The sequence below is a fragment of the Amblyomma maculatum genome, chromosome 2 (genome assembly GCF_055883805.1).
Source record: "Amblyomma maculatum isolate TAMU_Amacu chromosome 2, ASM5588380v1, whole genome shotgun sequence".
Taxonomy (NCBI): domain Eukaryota; kingdom Metazoa; phylum Arthropoda; class Arachnida; order Ixodida; family Ixodidae; genus Amblyomma; species Amblyomma maculatum.
This window is the reverse complement of record NC_139345.1, coordinates 210,651,653-210,674,400: the sequence shown is the minus strand read 5'-3', so window position 1 is coordinate 210,674,400 and position 22,748 is coordinate 210,651,653. Positions and strand designations below refer to the sequence as shown.

At 48.7% G+C, this 22,748-nt stretch overlaps 1 protein-coding gene and 1 pseudogene across 4 annotated transcripts in view; one reads left to right on the top strand and one right to left on the bottom strand.

Annotated features, from left to right (window-relative positions):
* Nucleotides 1-22,748, top strand: part of LOC146201208 (sorting nexin-4-like) — a 113,356-nt gene that overhangs the window by 63,078 nt on the left and 27,530 nt on the right. The window lies entirely within an intron of this gene.
* LOC146201209 (uncharacterized) lies at nt 8,646-9,488 on the bottom strand (annotated as a pseudogene).

Here is a 22,748-nt window from a genome sequence, read left to right as displayed (position 1 = left end):
AATCGTTCGCATGTCACAATCGCTGACAGTGCCACTTCAGCAGTGGCGGCAGCTGCGCGATCGATCGAATGTTTCTTTTGCCTTTTTGCGTCTTTTGCGTTTTAGTGTTAGCAGCGGCGTCACTGCGTGGCCGTCGTAGCGTTAGGTGGAGGCTGTGTCGGCTGTTGTGTCGAATGTGGTGCGGGGATTGCTTTGATGGCGGTGGAAGTGAAAAAAAAGAGCAGCACTGACGTTAAAAATCAAGCTCGAGATAAAATCGGGGCCTTCAAGGCAGTTTACAAGAGAAGACTGATTGACACTCTTCTTGTGAAGCTTCGTATGAAGCAGGACTTGAAGATCGACTTGCTGGGAGCATTAAAGCGGCATGGAACAGTGTGAAAGGCGAAACGATTGCCAACTGCTTTCGGCACGCCAGTTTTGTTCCAGCAGAGGCCCGTGCATCCAAGTGATGATGGGGACGATCCCGACGAAGCAGAAGCAGAGCACCGCGAGCTCGATGAGGCCTGGAACTATTTTTCGTGTTTTGTTGATGACATGCCCGCAACAATGACTGTAGACTTTGTAGACGGATAACGACATTGCGGCGACCACGGCTCTACTGAAGGACACCGAAATCACTGCGGACGTTTCTGAACATCCCGCAGACAAAGCTCAGGCTGACCCTGCAGACGATGAGAACATTCAGACTTCACAAGAAGCGCTTGCAGCATTGGATTTACTGCACCGCCACTGCAGTGCTATTGAAGGCACTGGGTTTGCCCTTGTGGAGGGTTTGCAAACTGTGGAACAGGGCGTGATATGGAATGCGATCAACACAAAAAAGCAGGCCGGGATAATGAAATTCTTTGTGCGTAAATAAATGGACGTGACCCAAGTAAGCACCCTCCGAGTTGCTATGCCTTCTCCGATTGAATTTTTCTGCTCTTGCATGTATTTTCTACAAAATTTTATATTACGAATTACGGATACAGCGAACTATTTTCCGATTTTTTAACTGTTCGTTATAACGAGGTTTCACTGTACAAACCGAAACTGCTCTGTACTAATAATACGATAATAAATTGTGTAATACTATTTAGGGCTTTAACACTGTGCTCTATGCTTACAGAATCGATATGCACTATGGTATTTAAAACGCAAAGATACAGCACGAAAATTTCATTTCCCTACTCCTTTAACCTCATCCACATACCTAACTTTCTCCTTCCCCTCCTTTCCCTTGGAATCCAATTTGTTCCCCTTAGAGACCAGCGATTATCCTCTCTTGCAGTACATGTCCTGCCCATCCCATTTCTTCTTCTTGATTTCCACTAGAATGTCATTAACCCGAATTATTTCTCTGACCTACTCTGCACACTTTCTATCTCCTAGCATACGCCTAACATAACGCAGCACTTGCATTCCCAAAATGGGTCCAAAGTTGGCTTCTGTTGACCTCTTTTGGTCTTCAACAAATGCTGTCAGGAAGACTAGTGCTTATAACGAATTCTTGTGCATGCAGAGTTTATGCTGTGTGAGGCAGCTTGAAGGGCCACGGGAAAATGCAATGGCTTGAGAAAGTCGATGCTGTCGCGTCAACTCCGCGAGGAGACCAGCCGCCATTGGTCAAACCGCAGAAGATTAGAAAGCTGTACCCTGCAGGAGTGCATGCTAATTTGCGCTGAATAGGACATGGATATGAAGGAAAGGGCTCTTCTGTAGCGGCCGCCGGTGTGTATGGACAGCAGCCTGCGTACCTGCAGACATGCACTCACGAACGACCCGAGTCTTTGGGCTGCGAGAGGTCAAGAAACTGAAGCGAGGCAGACACGAGACTAGGCTTAAAGCTATGCAAATGCAGACGGGACGGGAAAGGCAGAGACCGATCAAAATCAATGCGTGGGCGATGCTCGGGAAAACAGGCGCGACAACCGGAAGTCTGAGAACCGAGCGTCACCCGATGCATTGCCTCCTCTAGAAGGATGCCTGCGGCATCGCTCGCTTACCCATTGGAGCCGCCATGGAGCCGCTGCGCCTTGAGTTGCAGACTGTCATCGAGAGATGGCGCTAGATATCGCCCTATCTCCACAAAGGGGGTTGGGGTGGTGTGGTGTCAAGGCGGCAGCGGCTGTCCGGAAAGCGCATGTGCAAATGCATGTTGCAGGAGGGCGCCTTAAGGTTCGCGAGCTACCACCTCAGGTGGAAAGGAAGAAATAGGGAAAGTTAAGGGCAGTGGGTTTTCGGAGCATATAGCAGGCATTTTTCTAGAGGAGGCGATGCCCGATGACGCTTCGTGGGCAGGGCAGAGTTCCCGAGCATTTTTTTTTTTTTTCGTTTCTTTTCTGGTGTCTCTGAGTGTTAAGTTAAGGGTGGAGAGGAGGAGCGCTATTTTTAATCATCAATATCTTCGGTATTAATGAAGCTAGCTTAAAAATTCTTGCTATGAATTGACTTGTGAGGGAGTACCTATCTCTCGACCAATTTACCTCATTTTAGGCATTTCATAACCGCTTTGACCAAATAGAGTAGACTCTAATTAAGACAAATGCTTGGTTAAGACGAATAATTTGTGACTGTTTAATTGGCCTTCAATCGACTCAATATAAGAAAAAAATCTGAAGACGAACTTGCTTGCGTGTGCTTCAGTTAAGATGGAACTTTTCTGTTTTTACAGTTGGGAACCACTGCTACCCCGAGTGATGGCAGTCACGGGTCATTTGTGGCACACTATAAGAAAATAAAAAAAAACATTAAAAAGGCTTCTATGCAAGAAAGCACATTCCCACAGAATATCTTCTGCGCACATTTGCACAAAACTGCGGAGACACCACCTTGCAGGAGCGCGCGATCTTGGGCTAAGTTTCCTTGCCGGTATAGAAAAGGCAGGCGCTGGGGCAGTAATAACCTCACTGAACAGAGCATCACGAGTGGATAATGGGCAATCGTTGCCTCCTGACATGACACTGCAGCAAGCATTACCGTGGTGCAGAGACGTTCAGATATTGGCGCTGTATACATTGCCTGTAGTGTTGGGAAAGGGTGTGCCTGTTTGTGGTGTTGTTAGGAGCAGTGCTCCAGAAGGTGCACCATAAGGGACACAGGGCTACCCACAAAGGGCCACCCACATAGAGCATACAAGGCACAAAATGGAAAGCATAAAAAAAACCTAAAGCCACACAAAAGAGCAGCTGCTTTGGGATTTAGCAAAAATGTGAAAAAGGAAACTAGACCAGTGCCCTTTTCTAGCAAGGTAACATAACATGAGCTGGTTTCATACACTTATTCTTCAGTACACTTCATGCATAGTGCAGTGAATGCTCTAATAGGACATCTATAGGTTGCCGCATAGAAGATGCTATATCGTATCTAGCCAGATAAGGAGGCGGTGGCCGCGTCCGGCTTGGCACGGGCGTTCCCAGCTCGAACAGCGCATGAGCAGCACTCGCAATCTTTCCCCCCCCCCCCCTGTCCCGAGCCTCGGGTTAAAAAGCACTGACCAGTCACCAATAAAGGTCTTCTATTCCTGCTCCCTGGATGGACTGTCTTTTTAGTATGCTGTGGCGCGACATAGCAGAAGACTCCAAAGATGACGATGGGACTACGAGTGCAAGGCTGGAAGAGAAGGAAGCTTGAATGCAGGACTCGTTCTGGTTGACTACTAAACCATTTTATCTTTAGGCCCTCCTTGGCATTCTATCGAGACGTGACACTGGTGGAAGTACTGGGTATGCATAATACGCCTTCCAGCAGTCCACTGCGGATCCCAGATATCGACACGCCTGTCCATCGCGCTAGCTGCCGTCTGATAGGCCTAGCCCCAGAGTACAACCATCTGCCGGGCGGCTCTTCAAGCGTCCAAATTCGCCAGATCTCCCAGGCCATGGCACATTCCACCCTTACGCCGGTGACTCTTCACAACACCAAGGTGCCAGAGTGCTTCTGCAGGGACGCGTTTGAAGATGTGGAAGACTGGCTCGACCAGTTTGAACAGGTGGCAAGGTTCAAGCAGTGGAGCGCGAACCAGTAGATTTGCAGCATTTATTTTGCTCTTCAGGGTAGTGCTAGAATATGGTTGTGGTTTGAAAACCGCGAGGCCAGCTTATCCACATAGAATAACTTCCGCCACCAGCTGATAGACACTTTTGGGAGTACTAATCGATGAGACAATTCGCTGCGCCTGTTTGAAGTGCGCGTCCAGAAGCCAAATGAAAGCCTAGCTATGTTTGCGGAAGACATGACTCTCCTTTTCCGCCGTTCCAACCCTGATATGAGTGTGCCAAGGAAGCTACAGCATCTTATGCACGGTGTCAAAAAGCAGGTGTTTACCGGCTTAGTGCGCAACTCACCTAAAACCGTGAGTTTGTCAAGGATGCTGCAGCTATAGAGCAAGTCCTTCAAGAACAATGCCGCCAGTACAATTGACCCTTCAACGATGCTCCGACGACTGCGGCGGTGCTGACTACTACCAATAGGACCACTCTTCGAGAACTCATTCAAGAAATTGTCCTTGAAGAGCTGCAGCGAATCACTGCTACGAAGACTCAGTCACCAGATGCCGTCACAGAAGCAGTGACCATGCTTCCAGGGTTCCGGTGGGCACCTTCCAGGCGCTCTCAACAGCGCCGAACTCACATGTGACGCTCTTATGACAACCAACCGCACTGCTTCTACCGCAAACAACCTGGCCACGTGTATCGATATTGCCGCTACCGCGAAGAGGGGCAGGTCTCTCCATCTGCTTCTGCTCGCCACCATTTTGATGCTGGCTCTGCACAAATAGAGAACAGCTCACCGGTCAGCAGGGCAGCTGACTTGCCTGTCTTCCGACGACGCTCTCCATCTTCACAGCGTTATTCTTCGGCGACACAACTCTGGCGGACGGCGTACTTCGAACCCTCGCCGGGTAAACTAACAGTTGCAACCAGTCGAAAAGTCTCAAAGCCCTCACTACCACCGCAATTGCTGACCACAACCCGTTGTTAGATGTGGGACCCTCGGTTCGGCTCTCACTCAGGTAAATCTCCTCAAGTCCCGTCCTGAAGAGGTGGTGAGCAGTAGGGGATTTGGAGGAATGGGCAGAGGCTTACGGCAGAAAAGACATTGCAAGAGATTTATCTACACGTTTACAAGGGTACAGGAAAGTCATAAGAGGAATATATTGAGAGTGTAAAATAGAGCATATCCAAAAAACTGTCCGTGGGCTGCTTAAATACAGTCCGTCGTCCCCAAATCCCTAGAATTGGGGACCTCAACTGCTTCTTGATCGTCCATTAGCCTTCGAGCCACTCCTTAGGCTCCACCCACCACGTGATTCATCACACACACACCGTTTGTGTAGAATGCACACCTGTCCAGGAGTCACATGTTCGACCCGGCCGATATTATCGGAGATGTTGTGGCTATCTTGGAGATGTGGCGATCTCGGAGATGTTATGGCTACTTGTAGTCACGGTTCCAGGCCTTGACCGGGAGAATACGAGTCCGGCAGAACACCATCTTGGCTGGCGACACAACACGAGTCAATTACTCGACCGGACATCGAGCCTGCGTTCTCACCACACAACCCACGCAACCTTCGCTGAGCTGATCACGTCACACGTGTTCATCATCAGTCTCCGGCCTTGATCCAAGTTGTGAGAACCAAGGCACCGACGTAGAAGTGGTTGTCCGGCGCGCGGTGAAATATTGAAGTGTTGTCTTACACCGCCTCGTTTTACCAACAAAGGAGCTAGCCATGCACAGAGCTGCCGCTGCGTCATCGCCTCTTGAGTTGAGCATCCGGCCATGTGGAAGGGTAGCTGACCCTTCTATCTCAACAGCTCCTCCGCTGCCCGGACGAGTCTCGACTGACCAGTGCCCATTACTGCTGGACAGGAAGAGACGGGCTGGTTTTCAGGCTGATGGCCGGTCTGCATACTGGTCCGCCATCCTTGCTCAATTCTGGAAGCATAAGCCAAACTTCCAAGCTCCTCGCATTGGGAGGCATTAGTCGAACCAACCACTCAACTCTACACCGCCTCCCCGAGCAGCGCGAGGGATTCGCTCGAGAATCGCCAGGATTTTTACGCAACATTAAAATGTTCTAAGTATCACTTAACAAAATTTTGCAGCTGTCAGCAAAAGTCGCATCTGCTACAGATCTGCATGCCTGCTAAATCGGTCACGAAAGCAAATGTTAGCTCATAGGGGCAGCCTTAAAAAAAAAAACATGGAAAAGTAGATGACTACACAATTAAGTTAACATACTCCCTGCAGTCCAGAAGTGCGGGCATTGTAAAAGAAGCAAAGTGATGCTCTTTCTTATGGAAACATCCTGCTCAATCCGTCGGCATTGCCGTTGCATTTCCCTTTTTTGTACCGCACGGAAAAGTTTTATTGCTGGAGAGCAAAACTCCATCGGAGCTATCTGCCGTGTTTAGATTACATTTGACGCAGCCATGTAAGTGAACAGGGGTCCGAACGTAAATTTGGTCCCATATAGGTAACAAGCTTTTGGGTAGCCCAGACCAAACAAGCACATTCTTTTTCTGAAGCACTGTATGCTTCCTCTCTTACGATTAACTTTCTGCTGGCGTAGAGGATGGGGTGCTCCTCATTGTCGTCTCCAATTTGACTTAATTAATACGATCCCCATTCCTCTGTCACTTGCATTGCACTGAACAACAAATTCTTTGTTGTAGTCCGTAAAGCCAACACGCTTTTGAGGGTTTGAAAGGAGTTCTCTTTGGCCGTATCCCAACTTAGGCTATTTGGTTCTCCTTTGCGAAGCGCGTCTGTTAAAGGACTTGCTAGCTGGGAAAAGTTTGGTATGTACCTTTGGTAGTATCCGACAAGCCCCAGAGAGGAACTTACGTCTGTTTTAGTCCGGAGTTTCGGGAAATCGGTGATTGGGGCAATTTTGAGGTCTGACGACCGTCTGGTCCCCCTGCCGACATGTCCGAGGTATGTGGCATGCAAGCAGCTGAAACTACATTTCTCTGCTTTAATGGTGAGCCTAGCTTCACGCAATTTAGACAGCACTCTCCTGAGATGAGAAATATGGTCTTTCCACGAGTTAGAAAAAAATAGCCACATCGTCAAGATATGGGAGAGTGAAGTCCTGCATGTCATTGAGGAGAATGTCTATTAGTTTTGAAAAGCTAAAGGCACATTCTCCAGCCCAAAACTCAGCACTAGCAGCTGGAAGACTCCGATGGAAGAAATAAATGCCGCATATCTTCTCGCGCTCTCTGACAGCGGAACCTGCCAGAACCCCCGCACTAGGTCAAGCGTGGAAATGTACCTGGCCGCGCTGTCTCAATCCTTTCCTCGATGTTAGGAATAGGATACAATTGGTCCTTTGTTATCACATTAAGCTTTCTGTAGTCCACGCAGGGTCGTGGATCTTTTCCTGGTGCCTCTACGAGTATCAAATGGGAAGTGCAATCGCTCTCTGCTGGCTCTATGACACAGAGTTCGAGCATGCATATTATCTCTGACTCGATTATCACATTCTGTCCAGGTGACACCCTGTATGCTTTGGACCTTACTGGCGCTGCCGATGTCAACTCTATCTCATGCGTCATGAGATTGGTTCTTCAGGGTCGGCCGCTAGAACTCTCCTGAAATTCGCTTAGCAGTTGCTTCAGTTCCTGTAACTAGTACATTTTCGTTCGCGGATCGAGCCATGATTTCTTCTATACTGCAAGCCGCATTTTTGGCATTTCTTTTCCACGCAGGAATTTCAGTTGCTAGCTCTTCGGGTTTATTTACTGTCATGTTGACGACCCCACTCCTTTCGACGAAAGGCTTCATTAAATTGCAATGGTAGATCTTACCTGCTGGCTCCTTCCTGTCATTTTCAAAGCGTGATTGGTCTCCGAAAGCTGATCCAAAACCTCTGTGGGTCCATCCCAATGGATTTCCAGTTTGTTCTTTCGCGAGGGCCTGAGAATCAGTACATCCCTTGCCTCAAAGGCTCTCAGTCTGGCTTTCTTGTCGTAATAAGCTTTAGCGGTTTCTTGGGCGAGTTTCAGGTTCCTATCCACTAATCCTCGCGTGAAACTCATTCTGTCTAATAACTGTAGCACATACTCGACTACGGGTTGACTCTCTCCTGTCCCCTCCCACATCTCCCTTAACATCCTAAGGGGAGAACGAAGAGCTCTTCCATACACAAGCTCGGAAAGGGTGAAACCGGTGGCTTCGTGCGGAACCGTTCTCAGTGCAAACAGTGTAGCCGGCAGACAGCTTTCTCAGTCTGTTTTATGTTCATAGCATGAAGCCCGTAGCACTCTCTTAAACACTGAGTGCCACTTCTCGGCGCTATTCGACTGAGGGTGATACACGGAGCTGTGTATTAACTTCACCCCTCATCTATTCAAGAACGTGGTCGTTAAGGCGCTCGTGAAAACTGTCCCCTGATCAACTTGAATTTCGGCAGGGAAACCGATTCGGATGAAAACTGACAGGCGGGCGTCAACTATTTCCGTCGAACTAAGCTCCTTCAGAGGCACCGCTTCGGGAAACTTCGTAGCTGGGCATATCATCGTGAGTATATATTTATACCCTGACTTAGTTCTGGGTAGTGGCCCCAATGTGTCGATAATGAGACGCCGGAAAGGTTCTGAAATTAAAGGAACAAGCTTTAGTGGCGCCTTTCATTTTTCACCTGGCTTGCCCGAGCGTTAACATGCGTCGCACGACTTCACATAGCGTTCTGCATCTCAAAAGCAACCTGGCCAGTAATACTCTCTCAGTAGCCTTTCCTTGGTTTTTTTAACGCCTAGATGCCCGGACCAATTGTTTCCATGGCAAAGGCTCAAAATATCGCCGTGGTACTTTGCCGGCACAACCAGCTGATCTAATGTCCTTCCTTTACGATCTTGGTAGTGCCGGTACGGCAACCCGCCCTTATGATGTAATGTCACATTACGCCTAGCAATCCCTTCTTGGACGTTAGTGTGCAAATTGGAGAGGCTAGGGTCTTGTTGCTGCTACCCCCTCAATAAGTCTCTGTCGACGTGCAATAGACAGTCTATGCTTTGCGAGACAGGTGATAGTACGGAGCCTGTATTGCATTCCTCAATTGGGCTGTCTCCAGGCGCACTATCGCTAACAACCGGCTCAGGATCACCCTCATCTATCTCGGTTGCGTCAGCATTGGTTGGTTCCCGACTCTCGGAAGTCGCTTGTCCCTTCTCGGCTGTCTCTGAATCCTCGCTGTAGTTAAGCTGAGATGCAAGTTCGCGGGCTTTCGATCTCGTCAGGGCCTGTACTATTCCTCCTTCTGACAGTTTCCGACCTCGCTCGCGCAACAACTTATCGGACCTATTTGAAAATACGTAGGGATATTCCAATGAAACTGCTTTAGAGATGGCAGCTTCTGTCACTAGCTCACCAAAAGGACCAGAAAACACCACTCTTGCCATCATTAGGTACACGCTCTCAGCTTCCAGTACCTGCCTTATCCATGCTACTTCTCCCGTAAAACCTTCCTCTTTCATGTATGAAGGGTGAACGATATCCATGGTGGCTCCGCTATCCCGAAGGACCCCCTCACGGCATTCCGTGCACTCGTAGCTCAGGGATGTACGGTCGCAGAAGCTCTAAATTCTCATCGCAGTCGTTCGCACATGAGAAGGCTATTCGTAGTTATTTACACCTTGTTGCAATGTGCTCAGTTTCCTGACAGTTGTAGCAGTAAAACTGCTTCCTGGTTTCAAACTCCTTTGTCAACAGTTTCTGAGTTTCAGCCTGCTCTGTGCAATCCTCAGTTTTCTCAAACTGATTTGGCAGTTTCCGCAGGTTCCGGATGCTTGTACTGCGACCCATTCTTGAGTGTAAAGCGCTTTCTCGTCCCGAAACCTTTTTTTTTTTCTCGGGCCCGCCTACCTCGGAGCTTAGCCTTCTTCGCGTCACGTATTCTTCTGCTAGCTCGGTGGCTTTCTCGACCGTGCTCATTTTTTCTTTATCTTGAACCCATAGCTTAACTGCCTCCAGAATACTGTTGTAGAATTGTTCCAGGCCGATACATTCAACAACCTTATCTCTACTGTCATATGCATCCGCGCCCTTCAACCATTCAGTAAGGTTCACCTTCAAGTGGTGTGCAAAGTCAGCGTAGCTCTCGCTACCTTTCTTGCTCGTGCCTCTGAACCGTTAACAAAATTCCTCTGCAGACAGGCGGTCTTTCTCAACAGACTCGCCTTTACTTTTTCATAGTCATCGGCATCTGCCGCATCAAGCCTTGCAACTATATTTGCCGCTTCGCATGGTAACACTGTTAGCAGCCTTTGAGGCCAAGAACCCTTACTGTAGCATCGTTTCTCACATGTCCTCTCGAAATTCACCAGAAACAGACCAAGGTCCTCACCAATTTTGTATGACTGCATTGTTTTTTCTGGAATTGACTCAGTCGCTCTCGCTCCGCCTGGCGTCATGCCCTTTGAGCTGAATTCCATTTTTTTCTGCTCCATGTGGAGCTGCAACTTTTTCAGCTCCCGCTCCTCTTTATCTGCTAGAAGCCGCTGTTGCTCTAGTTCCTCTTCCTTTTTTTTTCTTTCCTGTTCCCCTTTCTTTTCTGCTGCCTCCCTCATTGCTCGCTGCTCTTAAGGAGTTCACAAGTTTGAATGAATGTTTCTTCCTCCTCTACCTTTAAAAGTGACTTGCAAATTTCTGGCTTAGTCATTTTGTCCTCTACTTCTACACCAACCTCCTTGCACAATAGCTACAAATCTGCCCTCAGAAACTTTTTTAGCGCCATGCTTGCTGCAGTGAGCTTGGACCTTGCTGACTGACTATTGTCGTGAGAAAATAAACTCACTCTTCTCACGGAACAACTTCCTTTGATTCCCAGCAGTTCAAAATTGTTTCCTCAAAACTTTGAAGCCTGGCGAATCACAAGCAATGTCAACGCACTCACCCCAAAAAAAACAGCACCGCGTTGCTTGGTCGATCCAATCGCTGCCATCCAGCTGTTAGATGTGGAACCCTCGGTTCGGCTCTCACTCAGGTAGATCTCCTCAGGTCCTGTCCCAAAGAGGTGGTAAGCAGTAGGGGGTTTGGAGGAATGGGCAGAGGCTTACAGCAGAAAAGACATTGCAAGACATTTATCTACATGTTTACAAGAGTACAAGAAAGTCATAAGAGGGACATATTGAGAGCATAGAATAGAGCATATCCAAAACACTGTCCGTGCGCTGCTTAAATACAGTTCGAGTGCACACCTGTTCAGGAGTCAAATGTTCGACTCAGCCGATATTATCGGAGATGTTGTGGCGATCTCGGAGATGTTATGGCTACTTGTAGTCACGGGTCACGATTCAGACTTGGCGCGGCCCGGATTCACAGGACGTCGATCCTGCGTTCTCACTGCACAACCCACGCAACCTTCGCTGAGCTGATGACGTCACACGTGTTCATCATCAGTCTCCGGCCTTGATCCAAGCCGTGAGAACCATGGCACCGACGTAGAAGTGTTTGTCCAGCACGCGCCTGAAATATCGAAGTGTTGTCTTACACCACCACGTTTTACCAACAAAGGCGCAAGCCGTGCACGGAGCTGCCGCCGCGTCGTCGCCTTTCGAGTTGAACATCTGGCCGTATGGAAGGTAGCTAACCCTTCGATCTAAACACCGTGATTCTGACGCCGCTGTTCACATTGACATTGCCGCACTTCCGCCAAAAATACCGCCTACATTGCCACGGAAAATGATGCACCAGATGAGCGGCCACGGCGACGAAGCTGACAGCACTGACCTTGCCTCACTTCCGCCGCAAAGGCCGAAAGAGACGAGCAACCCAGATAACGTTGTTAGCGCTGACCTCGCTGTTTCCATTGACAGGCTGGAGGTACACGCTGGGGTGGACACTGGGGCAGAGTTTTCAATTATTAGCCAAAAACAGGCTGACACGGTGTGCAAAGTAAAAATTAAATGAACTGGGCCAGTAATAAGAGGTGCTGGGGGTCAGCTAGTGGCAGCGACTGGGAAGTTCACTGTCCGGACAGGAATAGGAAACGCAATGTTCATTGGCAGCTTCGTTATTCTCCCTGACTGTTGCAAAGACCTCATCTTGAGCATGGACGTTTTGCGCCTTCATGAGGCTGTAATTAGCATTCGGGACAGCGTCGTTGCCTTCACCGAAAATCACGGAAACCTTGGTTATGCAGAAGTGTCAATGATGCCCTGATGCGTCGGCAACGAGACGGTGACTTCATCTCTCCATACATGCTCCCTTGTTGAAGTGAAGTGCGACGGGGTGCATATTGGCAATGGTGTCCCCGACCCTCATACTCAGCCAAGATGTTTCTATAGCTCGATGGCTAGCCAACATGGCCAATGGTCACACCGAAGTACTGCTGATAAACTTCAGTGATGAGCATCAGCAAATTCCAAAAGGCGCAACTGTGGCCTTTTTCGACAGCCTCCCAAATGCGCAGGACTGTTTTGTGTGCAACAACAGGACAAATCAGTGTGCAAGGCGCCCGCAGCCATCATCAATGTGATCTGAAATCTGTCATCTTCAGAATGCGAATGCCTTTTGGATCTCGTCGATCAATTTCAAGACCGTTTTACTTCAGAATTGCTGACCGGCCAAACGCTTTTCACAAAACATCAAATTATCATGGATGACGCGATTCGCCCGATTCAACAAAATCATTATCGTGTGGCTCCGAAAGGAATGTAAAGCTATTCGGCGCCAGGTGGCCGAAATGCTAAGAGACAATGTTATCTAGCCGTCACACAGTCCCTGGGCTTCCCCTTAGTAGTGGTTAAAAAAAAGGATGGCAGCTTACAATTCTGCATAGACTACCGCAAGCTCAGCCAAGTGACCAAAACAAGACGTATAACCTCTCCCTCGCATCGACGATCCCCTTGATTGCCTATGAAATGCATGTTACTTCTCATCAGTGGACCTAAAATGTGGATATTGACAAATCAAAGTAGATAAGAGGGATCGGGAGAACACAGTGTTCGTCATTCCCGACGGATTTTATGAATTTAAGGTTCTTCCGTTCAGTTTATGCTAGGCACCAGCAACATTTCAGAGGCTGATGGACACTGTGCTCTCTGGACTTAAGTGGCAAACATGCATTGTGTATCTTGACGACGTTATCGTGTTTTCAGTCACATTCAAAGACCATCTACGCGGCGCTTCCTGGGTCTTTGTACCTATTACTGCCGACTTATTGCTGGCTTCTCATGAATTGCTTGGCCGTTAGCTTCGCTGACATGCGGCAACACAGTCTTTCGCTGGGGTGAAGAACAGCACCAAGATTTTAATGAACTCCGGAGACATCTACAAGGACCACCTGTCCTGGCACACTTTGATGGTGACGCCCCTACACTACTTACGGATGCCAGCAATGTGGGTGGTTTAGGTGCTTTGTTAGTGCAGTGGCAGGATGGTGTGGAAAACGTAATTGCTTACGCCAGCACAGCTCTGTCTAATGCAGAAGCGTACTACTCGGCAACAGAAGAGGAATGCCTTGCAGCGACATGGAAAGTTATGAAGTTCCGCCCTTGTACACTCGCCTCTTTCAAATCATCAGTGACCATCACTCTCTCTGTTGGCTGACGTACTCAAAGGACTCTTCAGAGAGGCTCGCACATTAGAGCCTTCGGTTAAACGAGTTTGACATGACAGTTATTTACAAATCCGGAAAGAAGCATACGGATGTTGATTGCCTTTCGCGAGCACCGGTCGAGCCTTCCACTATGACCGGTGAAGACACTGCCTTTTTAAGAGTCATAGATGATGCAACACTTCCAAACAGCAGTGAGAGGACTAGGAATTGCTCCCTCATATTGATTTCTTGGAGAAGCAAAATACGGTTGTGCCTAAGATTTTCGCACGAGGACTCACTTCATTATTTCTTTGCACTGACATACTTTACAAGAAGAATTTTTGTCCTGGGTGAAACGGTCATCTGCTCGTCGTCTCAACAGCTCTCTGCACTGACATTTTGCAAGTGTGCCACGACAAGCCAACCTCTAGCCACTTAGGCTACACCCTCATGTTGGCTAGAGTACAGCACGGATACTACTGGCCGAAACTGCCGGCGACAGTCAAACACTATGTGCGTAGACTGCAAGCACTGTAAATCACCTCCTGTAAAACCATCCGGACTACTCCACCCTCTTCAAGTGCCAACGACATCTTTCAAGCAAATTGGCATGGACCTCCTGGGGTCATTTCCGACGTCTACAGCCGGGAATAAATGGACAATTGTCGCCACCGATTATCTAAACCACTACGCAGACACAAAGGCTCTGCCCAGGGGTACCACCGCCGAAGCAGTTTAGGTCTTCATTGAGAACATTGTCTTCAGGCATGGTTCTCTGGCACTCATTATAACTGACAGAGAAAGTGCATTTACAGCCGCACTTTTGGAGACCGTTATCTGCCTCAGTAAAACGACAGCCTATCACCCTCAAACCAATGGATTGACCGAACGCCTCAACAAGACCATCATAGACGCTTTGCATGTATGTCGACGTGGACCACAAGAATTGGGACGAAATTCTTCCCTATGTCACATTCGGCAACAATACGGCACGACAAGACACCACTCGCATGACACCAACCTCCTGCATGGGCGACCAGTGACAACTATGCTGGAGACAGTTTTGCTCCCGAATGCCGACGCCGATGATGTCGATCAGGGCACCGAGGAATTCGCTCAATGCACAGAGGAAGCTCGACAGCTAGCATGTGTGTGGATCAGAAATCAGCAGGAGCATGATGCGCGACGCTTCAATCCTTGACACAGACATGTAATGTACGAACCTGGCGACAAAGTGTGGGTCTGGACACCTATTTGCCGCCATGGACTCTCCAAAAAATTACTGCGGCGATACTACGGGCCCTATGTTCTGCGATATTTAACCCACATAACATGTGAGGTAGGGTCAGAAAGGGTATCAACATCCAAGCGACACTAGCAACAAGCCAACGTCGTCCATGTTGTATGTATGAAGCCGTACCACTCGGACTGATCTTGGCTTCCTACTTCCTTTTGTTCTCATTGGGGCAAGGCTTCCTGAGGAGGGGGGCAAATGCCACATAGAAGACTCAAAAGATGACGACTGGGACTACAGCGCGAGGCCGGAAGAGAGGAAGCTTGAACGCAGGACTCATCCTGGTTGACTATTAAACCATTTTATCTTTAAGCCCTCCTTGGAGTTCTCTATCAAAGCGCGACAATATGGACACACCTAGGTGGTTGCATACCTTCTTCAGCAGCTTTTTTGTCACACAAACAAAACAAATTTTTTGCTCCCTTCAGGTTTGTCTTAAAGAGAGCCTACTGAGGTAAGTGTAACCTATGGATGTGTTCCAAGAAGCCTTACCGAACATTCCAACTCATAGGGAAGCAACAGCAACAAGGAAACTATAAAAGAGTTACAAAAAGCAAGAAAATTGCAGCAGCCTTCTGTTCTGTACAAATGCTGTTATGCAGATTCTTATCTGGCTGTAACAATGTTGGCAGTATAAATCTTAAGATTTGTTTTTCATTGCCACTGTGGCATTGGTCCATCTTTCATTACTTCGAGTCCTAATGTCAGGTACAGGCGGGTTTTTCAAGTCTGGTCAGCAGTATTAAGGTGCTGCTACCTTTAGTTTCTTCTAACATTTTATACTTAGAAAGTCCTTAGTCATACACATTTTGCACAACAATACCTCTCTGCATATTCGGGGTGCATATCTGCCAGGTCTCCCGAATTATCCGGGAGACTTCCGAATCTTGATGCTTTTGTACGATTGTATGACCAAAACAGAAATCTCCCAGAAACGCTCCCACGTTTTGGCCAAATCCTTTTTCTAGTCTGGCCACATAGCTCAAAGGCTATCTACCGCTTGACACCGATTGACATCGTGATCAGTGAAAGGTCTAAAAAGCATAGTCGGCCAAGCGCAGTAGTTAAAACTGCCAGAACTACTTTCACTTTGCTGTTTGAGACTGTAGCGCCGCCACCGCTTGGGGGAGTGCAGGCGTGGCGCTAAGGTCGGGTTTTGTCTAAAGTTCTAGTGGCTTAATTTCTGCCTATAATGTTTCTACACTAACACCGGTTTTTTCTTAGGCAATTTCTGTGTTTACTTGTGTTCTTTGTTACCTTCGGCAGCTCAGTTGCATAGTCTAGTGCAGTTTCCAAGAGGCATCCGTTGTGTGTTGTTTAGTTCTGCGTTAACGTAGCCTTCGGCCATGGCGCTAAGCAAAGAGCGCAAGAAATATCTTCAGGTCTTCCTAAGACAGTATGCTGCTGAGTTTGGATGTATTGTGCCGTCTCGAAAAGGCGAGCATCATGCGTTTTGCACAGTTTGCAATTGTGACATCAGCATCTCACACGGTGGCAGAATGGACTTGGCTACACACATTTCGTTGAAAAAGCACTCAAGCAACCTTCAGTGTCAAGACAAGCAACAGCGTCTCCAAGATTTCTTCGGTGCACAAGATGACAGCGATGTCATCTATGCGGAGTGCTTGTTTACCGATTTCTTGTTGGAGCGTAACGTCCCGCTGAGCGCCTCTGAGCACGTGGGACCTCTGTTGCGCAAAATGTTCCCAAAGTCTGACGTTGCGAAGCGCTGCGCATGTTCTAGAGCCAAGACGACAGCTATTGTCGGTGAAATGGCGCGTCACGCACAAGAGAGCACAGGGAGTGCCCTGAAAAGGAGTGTGTTTTCAGTTGCCATGGATGGCGGTAACGACAGCCAAGCGCATCTGTACCCGATCGTGGTTACATATTTGGTTGAAAAATTGGGCGTGATCGATAGCAAACTTCTTGCGCTGAGCACCCTAGAGGGCCAGTCAACTGGGCGCAGTATCGCCAAATTGCTGATACTCTGAATTCCTTGGACATACCATTGTCTAACTGCATAGCTTTTGGCTCTAACAACGTCAACGTCATGCTGGGAAAGAAAAATGGCGTAACGGCAGCGCTGACTGAAGCCCATGAAAACGTTATTATAATCCGCCTTTTGCGGGAGGATGTGACGCCATCATGCGGGAGCGGGTGAGAAACACATTGAATGGCAGTGTAGCAGGCGACGCGAAAGCGCACCATACGAAGTGGCCACGCCAACGCAGGTAGAAAGCGAAAGCTCTCCCCTTTTTTGCCCTCGGGGCGGAAAGTAGTGACAGTGATTGCAGTATATCATGTTCACGCAGTATGGGGGAATGTTACAGCGTCTTCACAATCCACTCATAACGCACGCATATACTGTCTTCGTATTGTAAGAGCGTGTAGCGTGGGCCGTGTTCGACGTGACAGAATGAGACGCTCTCAGCGTGCAGGTTCTCGGCAGACAGGAGAGCGCAGAGGCAGAGAGAGAGGGATCTCAAAGGGCAAAGCAGCCAGGGGTTTGTTGATGCTGCTGAGCTAGGTGGAATCGTCTCCTGTGACTTCTGAGCGGCGCATATGGTGGCGCCGTCATGAGTTAGCGAGTACAATGCGGTCACCGTGGCGCCGGCATGGTGCAGTGGGCGTCGCTTCCTCATCGCGTCATCTAAATGCATGCAGCTATAGGATTTCATCTGCGAAGCTTGGCAGAGAGGCACTTATATACACCTCCTGTAAAGAGCATTGCCCGGCCGGAATGCGCACCTGCAGGAAACGCGCAGCATTTTTCTGGCAATGGATGGTTCAGCGCTGTAGTCTGTTTCTGCCCTCAGAACGGATGTGGTCGCAGTGGTGAAGAGGTTCTCAGTGCACAGAGAATGGTCATTCTGTTGTGAAAGGATCCACAACCTTTCTGCCTCCGCCGCGATTTCTGCGGAATCAACGACTTGGTGACACATGTGCATCTCCTACATATTGGATGCGCATCTCTGTCAGGAACCAACGCTGTTCTACGTCCAGAGCGATCCAATCTGCAAGTTAACGAGCATGAACCCTCCAGGAGACTCATTTGTGCCGGGCGGTTTCTTTGCCCTTGCAAACGGTTGGACGAAGACGACAATTATCAAGCTTTTTAATGAAGTGCATCTGATTGCGTACACCGAAGGGACAAAGTTCGAATGCTTTGGCAAGCACGAAGGCGAGCCTGTAAAGTAAAAAAAAAAGTGTGCGTCGTGCAAGAGTGTCAAGTGCGTCATATGATCCGAGCGGCAAGAACACAGATACTACAGGTATGTATGCATCTAAAGGAAATATGCATGATGAAAAGTACCTACTGGAGTTTGCACCCAGCCTGTAACGCACCAGTGATAGCTGCAATGAGGATTTCTTCGGTGCGTGTTTGCTTTAGTTGCGCCGGTCCCTGATGGCGGTGTATTTGCAAAAGGGCTAGGTAGCTCAGATATCACAGGCGGCTTTGTGCGCTAGGCCGTAATATTTAGCATGTTTTATCATGACTGCCACCTGACTAACAAGAAAAAAATACGGCGTTTGTTGTAATGCACTGCCGTTCGCGAGCCTCGTGACCAGCTCAACCACTCTGCTCGTGAATGGTGGTGCATCACAACAAACGCCCAATTTTTTTCTTTCTTTTTAGCTAGGCGGCAGTCGCGATAAAACATGCTAAATATTACGGTCTAGCGCACACAGCCACCTGTGATATCTGCGCTACCCGGCCCATTCGCACATAAAGAAAACAAACGACAAAATACATCGCCATCAGGCTGCGTCTCACATAAAGCAAACATGCGCCGAACAAATGCTCATTGCGGCTATCACTGGTGGGTTACAGGCTTGGTGCAAACTCCAGTAGATACTTTTCATCATGCACATTTCCTTTAGATTCATCCATACCTGTAACGAAGTGTTTTTCGCACTGTCGAGAATATGCAGTCGGTTGCTAAGGCCGGCTATTCACATCTTGACGCTTAGTGACCCTAATTCAAGCTTCACGCCGTTGTTGTTGTTGAAGGAAACCTTAAAAACCGCGTCTTGCATCCTGGCATGCCTAGAGAGTGGCAACCGTACGCGGCAGATGTATACTCCGTTTCATACATCAGGTGCAACGCAGCGAAAGCTACGCAAGTAGTCCGCAAAAAAAAAAAAAGCGTATCACTACTCGCTCATTTCGTGGCCGAGTGGTTTCTGCGGAAATGGGCTCTATTCCGAGCATGCAAGTTTGCCATAACTTGCTTCACGTGCCTGGACGTCTTTGCAGCGTGGATCTTATAGAAAAAATTCGCTCCGAAGAGGCAGTCGAGATCGCTGCATTGCACTGAGTGGAGGGCACCGCTGGCAGGGTTGCGGGGCAGCAAGAACGTGACACGGACGAAAACACGACACAAACGAAAACGACAAAAAAAACATTCAAACTCACCGAATCCGATCTTTTCTTCTTAAAAAGGGTGCTTTTTGTGGAGTTGATGGCAAATGTAAGATTTATTAAGCTTTCAGACAAAGCAACTATTTCCTCTCGTCAAGAGCAGGCACTATTTTTCATCACGGATGCCGGGAGCGCAAACAAGGGCACTAGCTTTGGCAGTGTTGCACTTGATGTATGAAACGGAGTATAGTTAGCACCGCTTTGCCAAGCCTATGACGGTCACCGTGCCGCCCGGTGCCACTAACCCCCGTGCACTGGCGGCGCCGAGAAACGCCGTCGACGCCGTCCAATGTGTTTTCATCGGTCGCCGCTACGACTTCGCGCATGCGCAGAAAACTCGCGCAAAAGGCAGATTGGCTGTCCGTGCCATTTAATCAACATTGCAGCAGAAAAAGCGGCGTGTTGTCTCCCAGAGAAGGTAGACGAAGTCCTCGTAGATATTTTTTTTTTATTTGGAAAAAAGTGCAAAAAGAAAAGCTGCCCTTAAGCATTTCCAAGAAATGCATAAAGTTGTGTATCGAAAAATTCTGAAGTGCGCACCAACCCGATGGCTGTCACTTGGGAAATGCCTGGAAAGGTTAATGAATCAAGGGGGACCTCTGTCGAATTTTTTCCTGCTGATAGACCAGCATGCGGCCGACACACATGCGCGCTACATTGACGCGGCTGAGTATGCCAAGATACACGGCTTCACGACGGTCGTCGTCGACGCGACTGGCACCGTTCGCACGACCGCCAGCACGAGATGCACCAAGGCAGAGCAAGCGGAGGAGGTAGCCATCGCCCTGGCCATCGCCGACTGCGACTGCCACACAGTGCTATGCGACTCAAGGCAGGCGGTGAGAAATTACGCCAAAGGCAGGATAGCGAAGGAAGCGGTGCGCATACTGCAGGCAACCAAGAACGACGATGGCAGCAGACAAGTGAGAATCAAGTGGTTCCCGGCGCACGCGGGCGAGGCATCAGACCGCAACGCCAACCACAACGAGATGGCACACGCCGAGGCGCGCACGCTAACGGACCGCACCTCAGTCGACTGGCCGCTGTGGTTCAGCACCAAGGACCGAATGACCGACTACAGCGAAATAACCAAAGCGTTCCGCCTAGCTCGCAGAACTCTTCCACCCCCTTGCTCGGGGCTCAGTCGAGAGCAAACCGTTTTATTCAGACAGCTACAGACGGGCTCACTCTCCAGCCCGTCGCTGATGCACAGAATGTATCCCGAGACGCACCCGACAGACAAATGCAGAGTCTGCCGAACGGAGACGGCTGGCTTCGCACACATTCTGTGGAATTGCAACAAGTACCAGGAAGAAGCTAAGTCTGGGAGGATCCCGCCACAACTGGAAGCAGCCGCAGGGAGCTACAATCAAGAGGAACAACTCTGGGCCGTCCAGCAGGTCATCAAGGCGCTGGCCCGGCAGGGAACCAACGCACCGGCCACGGCGAGCGGGGACCCAGGCCGCGCGGCCGGTGCCCAGAGGACGACGTAGGCCCCGTCCGGAGCGCGCGCGAGCGCGCGTTCTACTGCAGGCCACAAATAAACGTTATACTAATCCAATTCATGAGGTGAAAAAAGAAGCCGCAACTGCGCAATTTCTGTCATACTACCAAATTCCAATAACTCCAGTGGTGCCGGCGCAAAGTGCAGAACTGGGACACGTGCCGTGCAAATTGAAGAGAAAGAAGGCAGCAAGTGCTGCATTAGTGGCAGGGAAAAAGGCTAAGGCCACTGATATGGTGGATCAGAGTAGGCCACCATGCATAAAACGTGAAGAGAGGCTGTTTCAGTTTTTGAGCTCGGACCTCAACAAAACGTGCTGTCTTTTTTTGAATAACACCATTCCTGTCTTTGAGGCATTGAACTGTCAGCTGCAGTCTCAAGCCCCTCAAATACACGAATTGCAATCTTTACTTTTTGGGCTTCTTGAAGACCTCCTTTCAAGGTTTGTGCAGCCACGCCTTCTAAAGGAACACAAGGACCTACTTACAGTTGATTACCATGACAGAGATGGACAGAAGGATGATGAAGACATTATGGTGGGACTGGAAGTCAAACGCATTGTTCAGAATTTCAAACCAAGTGAGCAAGAACAATTTTATGAAGCTGTTCGGAAGCACATGATCGCTGCCTGCGATTATATTCGCCTCAAATTCCCTTTGGCTGACAATGCAGTAATTAATTCTAGAGTCGCAAATCTGAAATCCATCGACACTGTGTCCTTTCAGAATGTGCTTTTCTTTGTGGAGCGGTTTCCGTTCTTACTGCCACTAAAGCAGCAAGAGTCGAAAGACCAAGCTTTGAATTCTCTGGAAATGGAATTTGTCAAACTTCAGGCGTTTGACATTCCCCAAGATGTGCTGCAAGAGGAACGTGCTGACAGGCAGTGGAGCGCCATCTCCCAGCTGAAAGGTGCAGATGGTCAAAAGAAATTTAGCCGTATCTCAGCAGTAATGCTTGGAATCCTCTGTATACCACACAGCAATGCTGAATGTGAGAGGCAGTTCAGTATTGTAAAAAAAATCACACCTAGTTCAGATCATCCATGTCCGACACAACCCTCGGTCACATTCTTTTGGCTAAACGTCGCAGGGGCGAACACTGTTACTCTCGGCAGTACTGAAAGGAATTTCTGAAAAGGGCAGCATCTGCCAAATCGAAGATTCCCCAACAGTGAGCAGTGATGTGGCACGTCAGTGGTTTTCAAACAAAAACCACCCAATTCCCGCTCTTTTGAACCAAATAAAAACAACTCATTCAATATAAATGCCTAGTAACTCCTTCATTCCCCACCCCCCCTCCCCTGTTTGATGAGATCTACCTGATGCCTTTACTGTGAACATGGCAGGTACGCTGGTGTGGCTAAAATAGGGTGCTTAGCAAACTTTTATGAATGGCACATTTTATGAAGCTCTTTGGCATTGTATGTCATTACGCTTTCAGCTGAGCATTGATGAGGCTTAAGAATTTTAAAGTATTACGTTTACTGCCGTTATAAATGTGAAACAAGACAGTGCGAAAAGTGCTAATGGGTAGGGTGGTTTCTTTCATGCTTTTGTTGTTTGACAGATCATGTCGTTGACAGGGTAATGCTCCTTGTTTCTTTGCAAAGCTTTCAGCGCGAAATAAAAATTCATTTAGTGGAAGCTAGCGCTATGGCACCTCATGTAGGTTGCCCAAACCCTGACCCTTCTAAGAACTAAGGGTGCCCATGTGATAACTGAGTGAAATGTGATTGTTTTTTTTTTTTTTTATACAGAATGTAGTAGTCTAGGGTGTGAAAATATGAGCTGTGTCTTGGCTCCCTCAGATGCACACAGCATGCCTCACACATTGTGGGGGATGTGAAAAGCTTGCAGGCCTGGCAGCCCAGCTGGTCAGGAAGAAAGTTGCTTTATCGTTGTTGGCAGGCCACGTTATGTAGTGGCAGGTGCATTTGCATGTCTGAGTGAAAGGGAAAGTGACAAGGAACTGCTTTCTCTCCTTCCCTCCCTCATCACAG